This window comes from Gadus morhua, chromosome 3 (genome assembly GCF_902167405.1).
Source record: "Gadus morhua chromosome 3, gadMor3.0, whole genome shotgun sequence".
Lineage (NCBI taxonomy): Eukaryota > Metazoa > Chordata > Actinopteri > Gadiformes > Gadidae > Gadus > Gadus morhua.
This window is the reverse complement of record NC_044050.1, coordinates 1,274,450-1,287,536: the sequence shown is the minus strand read 5'-3', so window position 1 is coordinate 1,287,536 and position 13,087 is coordinate 1,274,450. Positions and strand designations below refer to the sequence as shown.

The 13,087-nt window shown below is 40.8% G+C and overlaps 1 protein-coding gene and 1 pseudogene across 2 annotated transcripts in view; both read right to left on the bottom strand.

Annotated features, from left to right (window-relative positions):
• The window catches only part of LOC115540416 (beta-2-glycoprotein 1), a 76,807-nt gene that overhangs the window by 45,486 nt on the left and 18,234 nt on the right, over positions 1–13,087 (bottom strand). The window lies entirely within an intron of this gene.
• LOC115541124 (uncharacterized) lies at positions 4,709–11,178 on the bottom strand (annotated as a pseudogene).

Below are 13,087 nucleotides of genomic sequence, written 5' to 3'. Positions count from 1 at the left end.
ACAACAGTTGGGAACCAATCAGATCGCTGGATTTAGGTCCCCCGTTGTATAATGTGTTATCAAATAGCATAACAACAATAATCATGTGGACTAATGCTATTCATTTTGTTTTTTTATAATCTTTAGATTAGTCGTAAAATTAGTCGTTAGATTAGTCGACTAATCGAAAAAAATAATCGCTAGATTAATCGTTTGAAAAATAATCGTTTGGGACAGCTCTAGTGTGTGTGTGTGTTCGGTGTTTACTTTAAATGTGAATAAGTGCACATGTAAATCTAGATTTTATTTTAATGAAGTATTTATTGTTCAGCATGATGCAGTCTAGTGATTTGGGGTTATGTCTGTGAAGTGCCCCTACCAAAGATGAGACCAAACTTACGCCCATGGTATAAAGTACCCAGCATGTCAAGAATCGGTGGCCGCTTCATACCGACCATATTCTGGCCTGTAAGGCACACTAACCATCTCGTAGTTGGAGGCAAGAGAGTACACGCGCTCCAATGGTGCGAGATAAAAAAATAGCACAGTCATTTGAATGATTTTAGCTTGTGTGTGCCCGTGCCCGCGATCAATCATACACAAGCTAAAATCATTCAAATTGATGTGCTTTGTTTTTATCTCAAATTATTGGATCACGTATACTATCTTGCGCTCTGCCTCCAACTACGAGATAAAGTAGATACACCTTTCCTGCTGTCGGCTCCCAGACCGAGGAGCACAGGGGAGACGTTCCCTCCAGGGCTGATGCTCTCTCGGGGGCAACACCCTTCACTTTGACCGACTGTGGGTCTGCATATAGGTCGGAATATGGTTGGAATGAAGCAGCCACCGATTCTTGACAGGATGGGTACTTTACACACACACACACACACACACACACACACACACACACACACACACACACACACACACACACACACACACTGCCAGTGATATGCGAACGATATTTCCCCGTGCTCATGAGATACTTTCTCGTGCGCACGGCATATTTTCTCTTGCGCACGAGATACTTTCTCGTGCTCACGAGTTACTTTCTCGTGCTCACGAGATACTTTCTCGTGCGCACGAGATACTTTCTCGTGCGCACCAGATACTTTCTCGTGAGTACCAGATACTTTCTTGTGCTCACGAGAAACGTAAATTTTTTATTCCTTTTCCCCGGTGTCCCTTTACGGGTTCCGTACAGACCTCCTAAAAAACTGAAAATAAATAAATAAAAATAACCGTGCTCCACAGAACGAAATGTTAACCAATGCATTCTGAACGGGAGCGTTTCTGCGATGTTTTCGTGCTGCACAGAACGAAATGTAAACCAAGGGATTTTGAATGCGAGTGTTTTTCAGACAAGAGAAAGAGTGTGCACAGACAGTACAGTGCACCCTCTAGTTATATATACGTCAATGTTTCTGATTTTTTAAGCATGCCTCCTCAAAAAGTGCTCAACAGAATGCGCGTTTCTTTATCAATGACAATTATCGTGCTGGAACCCACAAAGTGATAATCGTATGAGTCCTTTGAGACTCCCATTGATATAAAAGAGACCCCAGGTCTATAGCTTATTTGTTAATGTCCTCGACTCAGTCACCTATTGCTTCACTTCCTTTAGGGTTTCGGCCTCCTAATTTATCATTGTAGTATAATTGAATGCCCTCTTTCATATATATGATGCCACCACCACTGGGACGTGGCAACAATTCTGTGTCACTATAAAATCTGTCCATGCGCGTCTCTCAGAGGGACATAACAAGCCACCAGACAGCGATTTAAGAAAACGAGTCAAGTTCTTTAAAAAAGTAACCCATTAATTACAATTCTAAACTGCGAAAAATAAAAACATATTCCAAAGTGCCTTTTGCAGGAAACCTTGGAATATCTGTCTATTTCCTAAACAGCGGACCCTAGTTCACATGACGCTGAGTGACGTGACGTTGACGCAGGTCCATTGAAAAGAAAAGGCCAAAAAAACGTAGGCATGTCACATGTTTAAAACCGTTATTGTATTTAATTAAATATATATATATATATATATATATATATATATATATATATATATATATATATATATATATATATATATATATATATATATTTATATATATTAGAGCTGTCAGTTAAACGTGTTATTAACGGCGTTAACGCAAACCAATTTTAACGACGTTAAAAAATTATCGCGCGATTAACGCAATTGTTTTATTTAAAAAAAATAAAAAAAAATGTTTTTTTTTCTTTGGCTCAAAACATAGAAGCAGTAGCCTGACTGCTATGTTCAAATGACATTTGTTCAAAGCAGTCGTTTAATTGCACTACAGGCTCTTTTTTTGTATCATCCTGTTTTGATCAGTATATGCCAATGTTGTTATCAATAAAAAATCATTTGCACAAGGCAAGCCGATGCACTTCACCATGTTGATAAGATAATTACAATGAGAAGAATTATGGGACAAAAAAATCAAGGGATATTTAGCATAGAAAAATAATTTGCGATTAAACGCGATTAATCGTGAGTTAACTATGACATTAATGCGATTAATCACGATTAAATATTTTAATCGCTTGACAGCTCTAATATATATGTATATATATATATTTATTTATTTATATATATGTATTTATATATATATATATATATATATATATATATATATAAACGCTCGCATTCAAAATCCCTTAGTTTACATTTCGTTCTGTGCAGCACGAAAACATCGCAGAAACGCTCCCGTTCAGAATGCATTGGTTAACATTTCGTTCTGTGGAGCACGGTTATTTTTATTTATTTATTTCATATTGACGGTATGGCACTATATCCCTATTCTCGCACTACCATCTTGAATTTAATAGACCATTCTCGTTGCTTCAAGGAAGTCTGGTGGTCTCCGTATATAATGAATAAATAAATACATATCCTAAAAACTATCCAATAGGAAAGATGCTTGCAGCGTCTTTTAGAGCCGTAGTCGGGTTAATACAGGAATGAATGGGCTGCTGGAGCACCCACTCTGAACGTTAAATCATCGCCGGGGATGGCATAACATTGTAGTGAATTGAACCGCCTCTCCGTCTGCAGACGCCGCCGAAGCGTACCTTTCCCCAGCGACCGATACTAAAGTGCCCTTGCCCTTGTCGGTATGTGACGTTCTCGGAGTGTGACTGTGTTGTCAATGCACACCCAGTACACACTCAGGAGGAACTCTCATACATAACTTAAGGAATTATTTTATTAATATTGAATTAATTTAATATTAAAAGATATATTATGTAAATGGACTGCATTTATATAGCGCTTTTTCTAACCATTGCCCACCCAAAGAACTTTACAATATTGCCTCACGTTCACACCCCGACGGCAGAATCAACCATTGCAGACAACAGCCAGCTTGTCGGGAGCTGAGTTAGGTGCCTTACTCAAGGACACCTCGACACTCAGCTAGGAGGAGCCGGGGATCGAACCAACAACCTTCAGGTTACCAGCCAACCCGCTCTACCTCCTGATGTATACGTAAATATACAATTATCTTTAGCCTGACCAATCTGACCATTGAAAATCCACTTCCACCAATGTTTAAGTGTGGTTCAGGTATACCAGACAATATTAAAACATTCATTATACAAAAACGATGTAAAAAATAAGGTTATTGGCTGAATTCGGTTAAAATTCAGCCTCTGCTGGCCCACATAGATTGTCTCATTTCCTCGTTACACGCTTTAATTTAATTATATTTTTATGATTAAAATAAATTTTATAATTATTATGACCATGGAGCCTTTATTTTCTTGCCGTTATCATTACATCCTATCTCGTTATATCGATATAAATTCTCAAAACACATTGGAAAAGAGAGAGAGGAAGCAATAGAGAGGGACACTGATGCACTGCGGAGCCAAGTAACTGATGGTCTTATGAGGGCCTCTCCTATACAATGAATATATATATATATATATATATATATATATATATATATATATATATATATATATATATATATATATATTTATTTAAGCAATAGATCCCGCCAGGCTGTGGTATGTGCTCATTATACCACTGTTAAGGGGCGTTGTCCGGCCCCGACGCGCAGCGGAGGGCCGGCGACCCCCTTCACAGTGGTATAATGTGAGCACATACCACTGACTGAAGTGATCTATTGCTTTTATACAATGGTTACTGTTATGGCGAAACGAAAGTCATAGACACACTACATTTAAAAATAAACAAAGAAAGTCAAAGTAGCCGTTTTGTTAAAGAATACAAAAAAGTAGTCCCTCCTGGCTGCCGCTATGCATCGACGGTCGCTATGCAACACACTTTAGCGTCCCTCCGAGAGAAGGCTCCGATAGAGCGGTTCGCCGGCAATTTATCCTATGGAGCAGTTCACTCGCTGATTTTAGACTTCAGTGAACTGTGCATATTTCCCCGCTGGTGAATCCCCTCCTCCACGGTCAAGCTAAATCTCCGTGTGATAAAGTTTCTTACGATACTTTGTAACGGTTTCCTCTTCAAGGCGCGGAGTGATACTTTCACAAAATGATGGGGCGTCATAGCAGTTATGTATACGCTCTTTATACAACAGTTGGGAACCAATCAGATCGCTGGATTTAGGTCCCCCATTGTATAAATATATATATATATACACTGTAAATGTACTGTAAATGTACAGTATATTACTGGCTATAAATTGCATTACTTTCACAGTACTTTTACAGTAATACAGTACATATTTTCACAGTAATTTAATAGTTCACAGTAATTAGTTATATTTTCACAGTAATTTACATTAAATAGTTCACAGTAATTAGTTATAATTTCACAGTAATTTACAGTAAAAAGTTCACAGTAATTTGTTCTATTTTCACAGTAATTTACATTAAATAGTTCACAGTAATTTGTTCTATCTTCACAGTAATTTACAGAAGATAAATCACAGCTAATTACAATAAAAGTACAACTGCATACTGTATCTTCAAAGTTGTCATACCCATTAAAATGCTGTGATTTAGCAATATGTAGCTGTGTTATAACAGTAACTTGCGGTACATACATTACACTAAATGGCTGTATTTTTACATTTTTACTGTGAAATGAATGCAATTAGGTAGCCAGTAATTTACTGTAACTTCACAGTTGTCTTTCCCATGGAATTACTGTGATATAGGGATATCCTGCATGCAATATACTGTAACTTCATACACATGCATCCAAAGTAAAAGGAAAACAAAGAAAACATGCAATTTGTTCAATTCAACATTTAATTAAACAATGAATCAACATTAATACATTTAACTTGCCTTCACTTTTAACCAATAACAACCCAGACCGATTTCTAGTTATAGGAAAAATTACAACAGAACAGAAAACAACAAAAAACGCAGGCTTGAAACCGCAAACTTTTGAAACCCTCTCCCAGGGAGGAATCTTTGAAAACTGTTTTGGTAATTCGTAAAATGGTGAAAACGGTTTCTCTGGTAACGCTGACGTCACGGCACATTTCACCCTACATTGAAATCCATTCGAAGTCCAATATCTTCCTCAAGAGTGTGCTCACATGTGGGTTCATCAACCCACGCTTTTTCTTGGCTTTGGAGCCCCTCTCTGGATTGATGCTCAGGAAGCACCTGTAAATAAAATAAGAAAACAACTTTCAGTTTTACATAGATTTATATATTGCATACTTTTTTCAAAGACAGATGCAGTATACCTTACACCAAAGATGTCACAGGCACAGTTATATTATCAACCACTAGAGGCTGCTGTTCATCACAGAGATGAAAGACCATTTTTAAAGTAAATTTAAATTTTTTGGTTCAACTGTATAGCCTTGAAGTAAGCGATTTATTTATGTTAATATACGTGTTAAATCGCTCTATATTCATTGAGTGATCACTTATCAACCTGGTCTCACAGGAATCCGTGAAATGACTACGGACGAATAACTCGAAATCCGTGGACACATCACGGAAACACGCCGATTTCCGTGATGTGGCCACGGAATTCGCTCCAATGCAAGTTAATGACGCTGATGTTCCGTGGCTCACACACGGATCCCCGTTTCAACGTGCGAGTCGACCACGGGGGCTTAACTCAAAACCCGGGGTGGTCTCACTGAAACACTTCAATTGTCCTTGTTGTGTCCACGGAAGTTGCTCCAATGCAAGTAAATGACAATGATATTCCGTGGCACATACACAGATTCCCGTTTCAATCTGTGTGTGTGCTCCCGTTTCAATCTGTGTTTGTGCCACATTTGACCACAGCGGGGGCTTAACTCAAAATCCGTGGTGGTCTGACGGAATCACTTCAATTGTCCGTGATGTGGCCACGGAATTTACTCCAATGCAAGTAAATGACACTGTTATTCCGTGGCTCACACACGGATATCGGCGTGTTTTCGTGATCTGGCCACGGATTTCGAGTTAAGCGTCCGACCGTAGTCATTTCACGGATTCCTGTGAGACCATGTTGCCACTTATATAGTGTGCGCGTTTCATAACTCTGATCTCTCAGTCACCTGCTCTGCAATATAACCGGCAAATAAACTTTTTGGGGATCCCACAACTGATATCCAATCAGAAGACAGAACGCTACAAACCGGCACGTCTCACTGACGGTGCACGCGCAGAGCGATAGATCTTTAAGCGACTACAATGGCGGAGCAGGTAAAAAACCTTCCCAATGTCTGTTTTGATGGTTTTTATCATGTTCATCACACTTATGGATCTGAGATAGTTCTAGATAACTCGCTGCTTGAAGACCGCAGTGCATTAATGTGGTGACTTAGGGACGAGGGAGGGGACAGCTAACTGCATTCAGTGTCAGGAAGTTAGCTAAACTGACCTTTCCGCTTACTTCACCTTTAACTAGAAAGCACTGTGGGAAACCCTGCAATGTTCATTTGAAAGTTAAAATACCTTTGGATAAACTCCAAAGTGGAGGAGCCCTCCTCAGGATACTGCAGGTTGAAGCAATAATAGCTTGCAAAAATTGCAGCTATTCCGTTGCTGAAGGAGTGGTGTGGTCCCACCACAACCTTCTGTTCAATGCTGAGCATCCATGCGGTTGGCTTCATCATGTCACCTGAAAAGAACAATGAACACACATAAAGCGCTATTGTAAAGGAGTTGGGTGCTATGAGCAAGGAAAGAAGTTTCAGTAACCTTGAATGTTTTCACAAATTGTTACCCACTTACTGATGCTCGATGGTGTTGTGCCCCTGACGGAGTCTGCAAGGCAGCACTGCCTGGAAGGCCCTAACCATAACCAGGCAGCGCTGCCTTGAAGACTCTGTTGGGTGCATAAAACACCGTTAAGCATCATTGTTACTGATGTAACTAATTATCTATTGCACAACTCAAACCATTATGCCCTTCTTTGCTCTCCCCATTTTTAAGTCTCCAAGATTTGGTTCACAGTTCCAGAGCAAATCTAAGTCAATACACTACCCTTGAATGCTGCATAAAAGCAATCTGTAATCTCTAAAACCATCGACTATACACAAACTACCGGCACTACTGTTGAAAGATGCTGAATCGAAAAGATCGAGACAAGCAACACTATTGGAAAAACAGGTTAGATCACTGATCAGCATGTTCTGTCAAAATATTGTGTAGCGGCTTTTGTTCATTTAAAAAACACATGGTACATTTATTACAGCTAGAAATATCAATATAAAATCCAGATATCAACAGTACCTTGGACAATCAAGCAGGGGTTGCTCGGCAATGGCATTGTGCTCTCAACATCAGCTGCAGTTGCACACGGCTGTAAAGTAAGAAGTAAATGTTACATTCATACAGTATATTGTAGCAAAGATTCAACATGGTGCATAAGACGTTCCACTGGTCCCACTGATTCTGAAGTTAAAGAGTGGAGTCAACAATTCCTGAGAACGCTTGTTGTCAAAATCAGTGAAAATATCCTCATGATCCGCTACCTGTGTGTGCACTGCCCCCCCCCCCCCCCCCCCCCCCCCCCTGTTTACATGCCCGTTTACAGAGAGTAAGATGTGTATCAACACATTGTGAGGATCTAGACAATGATTTTGACAAACGTTCTCCAGAATCACTGACTACACGTTGTGTCAACATGTGAATGAATGTGATTACTGGTAAATGTATACAAGTGCGAAAGATAACATAATATTACTGTCTAATACAATCACAACCTGCTTTTTTCTTTTTTAAACAACTTACATCAGCCTCAAGCATGATGGCATTCTTCGGTTCTTTGAAATATGCCATCAGTAGCAGAAGGATACATGCAGCCTTGTCTGACGCCTCTGGCTCGTATTTAGCGAGGACGTCCTTGATCCCTGGACGGTTGAGCTGCTGGCAAAAGCGAATGATGTCACTGCCCTTGCTGTTCATAGCCTCTTCATACTTTGTTTGTATGGAGACATCCGTCAGCAGACTGAAGTGGGAGAAAAGGCCTCTCTGCGAGAATAGGAATGGCCATTCCTCCTTTATCTCAGCAATGGCTGGTGCAGGCAGCCTGTTTATGAACTGGCGCATGGTGATGTAGGTCCTCTCCATCAGATGTTCAGCCGTTTCTGCCCCTCCCATCCCTCCCTCTGCGTAGATGTTCAGTAGTTGTTGTTTTTCTTCTTCCAAGGTTGCCTCCGTCTCTCCAGCAGGAAGTTCTTCCGGACACTCCACCGTACACAACCGTACTGGTCTACTGGGCCTCTGGCCATTGCGATTGCCCCCTCTTCCGCCACATTGGAGGGCCTGCGATTCCTGCGTCGCCGAGTTTGAAGAGTTTGCTTCCTATTTTTGTATTCAACTCTTGTTTTTATTTGTTGCAAAAGGGAGTAGCAGCCGTCTCCCAGCATATCTCCCTTTTGTCCGACATCGGCAAAGCTTTTTGGCCAGTCTCTCACAATCATCCGGGCGATCGTGTGGCATGTTGCTCTTGTTGGGTTTTGCTCATGCACTAACATTTGGTCCATCACTGTCTTTATCATATCTCTTGGCAAGGTGGGTGATGAAAAGGAAGAGTTTAAAATTCTTTCGGATCTTGACGACTGGGAATAGGGAGTACTTGTGAGGGGTGGAGATTCGACAGCAACATGATCTTCTACTTCAACTGGTGGAAGACCTAGAAGTGAGAAAGGAAGATTATTGTAGATAGAGGTACAGCAAGAAGTAGATCCGGGTCGGATTCATATCCAGGTCTGCTGTGAAGAGGATTGAGCCTCTAGGGGGACACTCTAACCACCTCTAGCACCCCTGAAATCTTAAGCTATTTTAACGATTCAACTATAAAAATAATAAAAAACATGGCAGTGTCATAGTTGGATTTACCTTTATTCTTAATGCCGTTCAGCAGTCTGCGACACTGGATTGGTCTGAGGTACTTCTCCAGATCCTTCGCTTCTACAAAGGCAAGGTCTGCCCTGCTCTCCACGCCAAGCTCTTCCAACACTCCCAGCAGGGAAGTCAGGGTTTCAAGAGAGAGGCCCGGTAAAAATTAAACGATTTCTTCCTTCGCGTCTTCCCGATCCATTCTCTAAAATAACAAGCCAGAATCAAATCAATATTAAAGTGTTCTTCCAGCTTTAATAACTGTTCCTTGGTACATTATACAATAACTCCTCTGAAGGAGCCTCAATAAACTCCTCTACTAAAGATCCCATTCTGTTCACTTAACAAAAAGAAGAGGACAGTCTGGTCTGGACAGTGCCTGGTCCAACTTAAAAAAAATGGCCCAAAAGAAAACAGAGTTTAATCCCCCATCTATCTCAACCACAAACTATCTAACTCCACCCTAGTCTTCAAGTGGTTACTTGCGAATGGTTATTATACACACGAAATCAGTGGGTAGGAAATGCAACTGGACAAACCAGCGACCCCCCGGACTAAACCTACCAGGGGAACAGAACTCAAAAACACAAGGCCATAAAAAATGACCAGCACCGTTGCAAACCTATGTTGGAGGTAACCAAGGACTGATTGTGAGAAAAGCGCTATATAAATCAAATGCATTATTATTATTGCACTCTCCTTAGGCCTAAAAAAAAAAAAAGTTTGGTTCCTGTTGGTTGTCAGTTGAGGTCCTGGGTAGGTAGGGAATTTATTTTATTATTTTATTTTATTTTTTCCAGCGGCAGCGATGATAGGTAGAAATATTAGTTCTATAGAACTATTATTATTATTAGACTAAATTTACAGTGGAACATTGTTCACCAAAAGCATAAAATTAACTAGCTAGAAGGGGGATGGACCATAGCTATCAGCAAAAAAATTATTTTGTGTTGTGGGCGCCTACTAGGTTACGTCTTGTTAAATGAGTAAAATGGACTGCTAAAGCTTAATTGCACCTCTAAGTTGTAGGCCGATGACTTGCAGTCAGTAACCTTAACCTTCGTCCTCTTTTGGCTAGGATGGGATGACAGCAGCAGTTGAAGGTCGTAGCAATAACAAACAAAACCTGTGGAAGAGAAAAAGAACACATCTTAATACTATAATAGCAGGCCTGTCGCACCAGTTACTCAAGTGCGCATGTGCCAAGCGCGAACGCATATGCACCGCAAGCAAGCACATGCGCACGAACATACTAGGAAACGCACACACATGCGCACAGACTACAGAGGGTTTTAAATCAGGCTTGGGCCTATAGAAAAATACAGTTAATAAATCAGTTTACTTATTTATTATTAATAGAACGGGCCAGGCTCAGACAGAACAGAGAGCTAAAATCCTAAATTCAGTAAACAGTAACATGGTACACTTATTTTTAGGTAAGCTCTAACTGATTATTCATTCACGTTTACATGTTTTGAGGATCTCTCTGCCCGGCTCATGATCGATCTGACAGCATGTGGCTGTCAGTTGAGCTGGACGAGCCACGGTGTTCTGGAACACAGCGCTCAGTTCTGATCTCTCTCCACTATCAGACTACATCACTCATTTCACTTAGTAACTCTAATGTTGTAAGATATTCATCTTCATCTCTTATCTATTGTACTACCGTTTCTTAATACCAAGTACGCGAACTGCGGACTCGTGGACTTGGAAGCACGCACTTGGCAAGTCCGGACTTCAAGTACACACTTCCGAGGACGGGAGTATGCACCTGCAATAGAGCACGTAAGTCAGCCCCTTCCGGTGGTCCCCATGGGACCGATTGGATCGAAAAGTATGAATGGGTTTCAATGGAGACAAAGTAATTTTTTTCTGGTACCAGTCTTTATATGCCTTGGATTACACATATGTTGTTTGTGGATTTAAATGATAATTTTTCATGTCAAGAGTTTGACCGTTTATTGTGCAAATGTTCAGAGTGATCGCCATGTCTGTACCAGAGTGGTGGTGACGTTATATCATTCGCGTCGACAGCATCGATGAGCTGTAGTTCACAAAGTAGCCTCACACTAAACCTAAAATTATCAAACTTCTTCGCAAACATTTTTAGTTTGCTTTTCATGAAAAATTATAATTTGAATCCACAAACAACATATGTGTAATCCAGGGCATATAAAGACTGGAACCAGAAAATAATTACTTTCTCTCCATTGAAACCCCGTCATATTTTTGGATCTCATAGGTCCCATGGGCTCTACCGGAAGGGGCGTGCCTTCACCACTCTATTGGAACAGCAGCGGACTCGATGACGTCACCACCTCAGCTCGTCTGTTAACTGTGCTACGGCCTCATGTAGGCATATACTACTGAACAATATAAACAAATGATATAAAACAAAACACCAGCCTCTTTCGTTTTAAGATATTATGTTGATATTTTGAATATTATTTTAAAATCAAAGAGGCTGGGGTTTTGTTATATATCTCTTTATATAGTATAAATAAGGGTGCACTCACACTAGGCCATCTGGCCGTGGCCGTTGGCCGTCGCAACTGTGGCCTGGCCACGGTAGGCTCTTGTACACTCTTGTACGGCATCACGTCGTAACACGTCATCACCAAGCGTCCGCTGCATGGACCATAATAAAGTCTGCCGCCAGTCAGAGTTTTAACAACAATGGACAAGAACACAGAGAACACAGTTCGCACTTAGCTGAGTCTGTTCAGCTAAGTGCCCAAATGGCTAACAGACACTCGACTTCTCTATGGGACCAACGTGAACCAACAGTTGAACCGCTTGACGCTATGTTTACCGTTTAATGGGAAAGAAGGCTTGTCTCCTTTATTATGTCCATGGTTGTCGCATGGACTATACGTCATCCAGCTCAGGTTGCATAGCCATGTGTGTGCGCGTGTCGGCTCATTAGCATCTGTACCGTAGCGGCCCGTACCGTAGCAGCAAACCTCTCCCAAGTGGCCAAATTGGCCAGACTGGCCACACTCACACTGGCAGATTTGAGCACGGTTAGGTGTGAAAACGCCAAGGAAACCCATGGCAACGGGAATCCCGGTCGGATTTATCCGATCGTGTGTGTGTGTGCGTGCGTTTCTATTCTGCTCTCGCTCGTTCGTAATTCTTATATCAATAGCCTACTCTCCAGTAATATAATAATAGGCTATATAGGAACATAGTGAACCGCCACTGACTTTTTATATATGTAGGGTAGGCCTACAGCTGGCATGCCGTGTGAATACGCATATCATTTATATTCATTCAAGGTTCTTTGGCATAACGGCTACGAATTGAGAAACGGTTATGAATGACTGCACGTGTAGTTGACAAATCGCGAACCCCAAAGAAGGCCGTGGACTAGCAACTTGCTCGAAAATATAATTTTTTCCTGTGCGGGTAGAATTGTCCCAGTGCGGCGGTTCTAGATATGAATGCCTGTTTTATTTCAGTCTTACAGACTATCTGCAAATCACATTTAACTGCATGAATGAAAGCATAACTTGTCTTTTGCTAAGTTAAAGGGAAATATTGACAATATATTTCTTATCAGACAACACTGCTGGGGAGGACGTTAGCAAGCTAGCTAACCAATGTGACACTATCAATCCAATAACTTGTGCCTCACTCAAAAAGTCGAGCTAAAATAACCCAGTCATTTACAGACGAAATCAACCATATCAGGTCAACAATATTTGTAATAATACCATATTTTAGGCTTTAGACACATTTCAATTATCATAAAAATATGGAAAAACATTACACATGTGTCTGCCACCGTCCAACA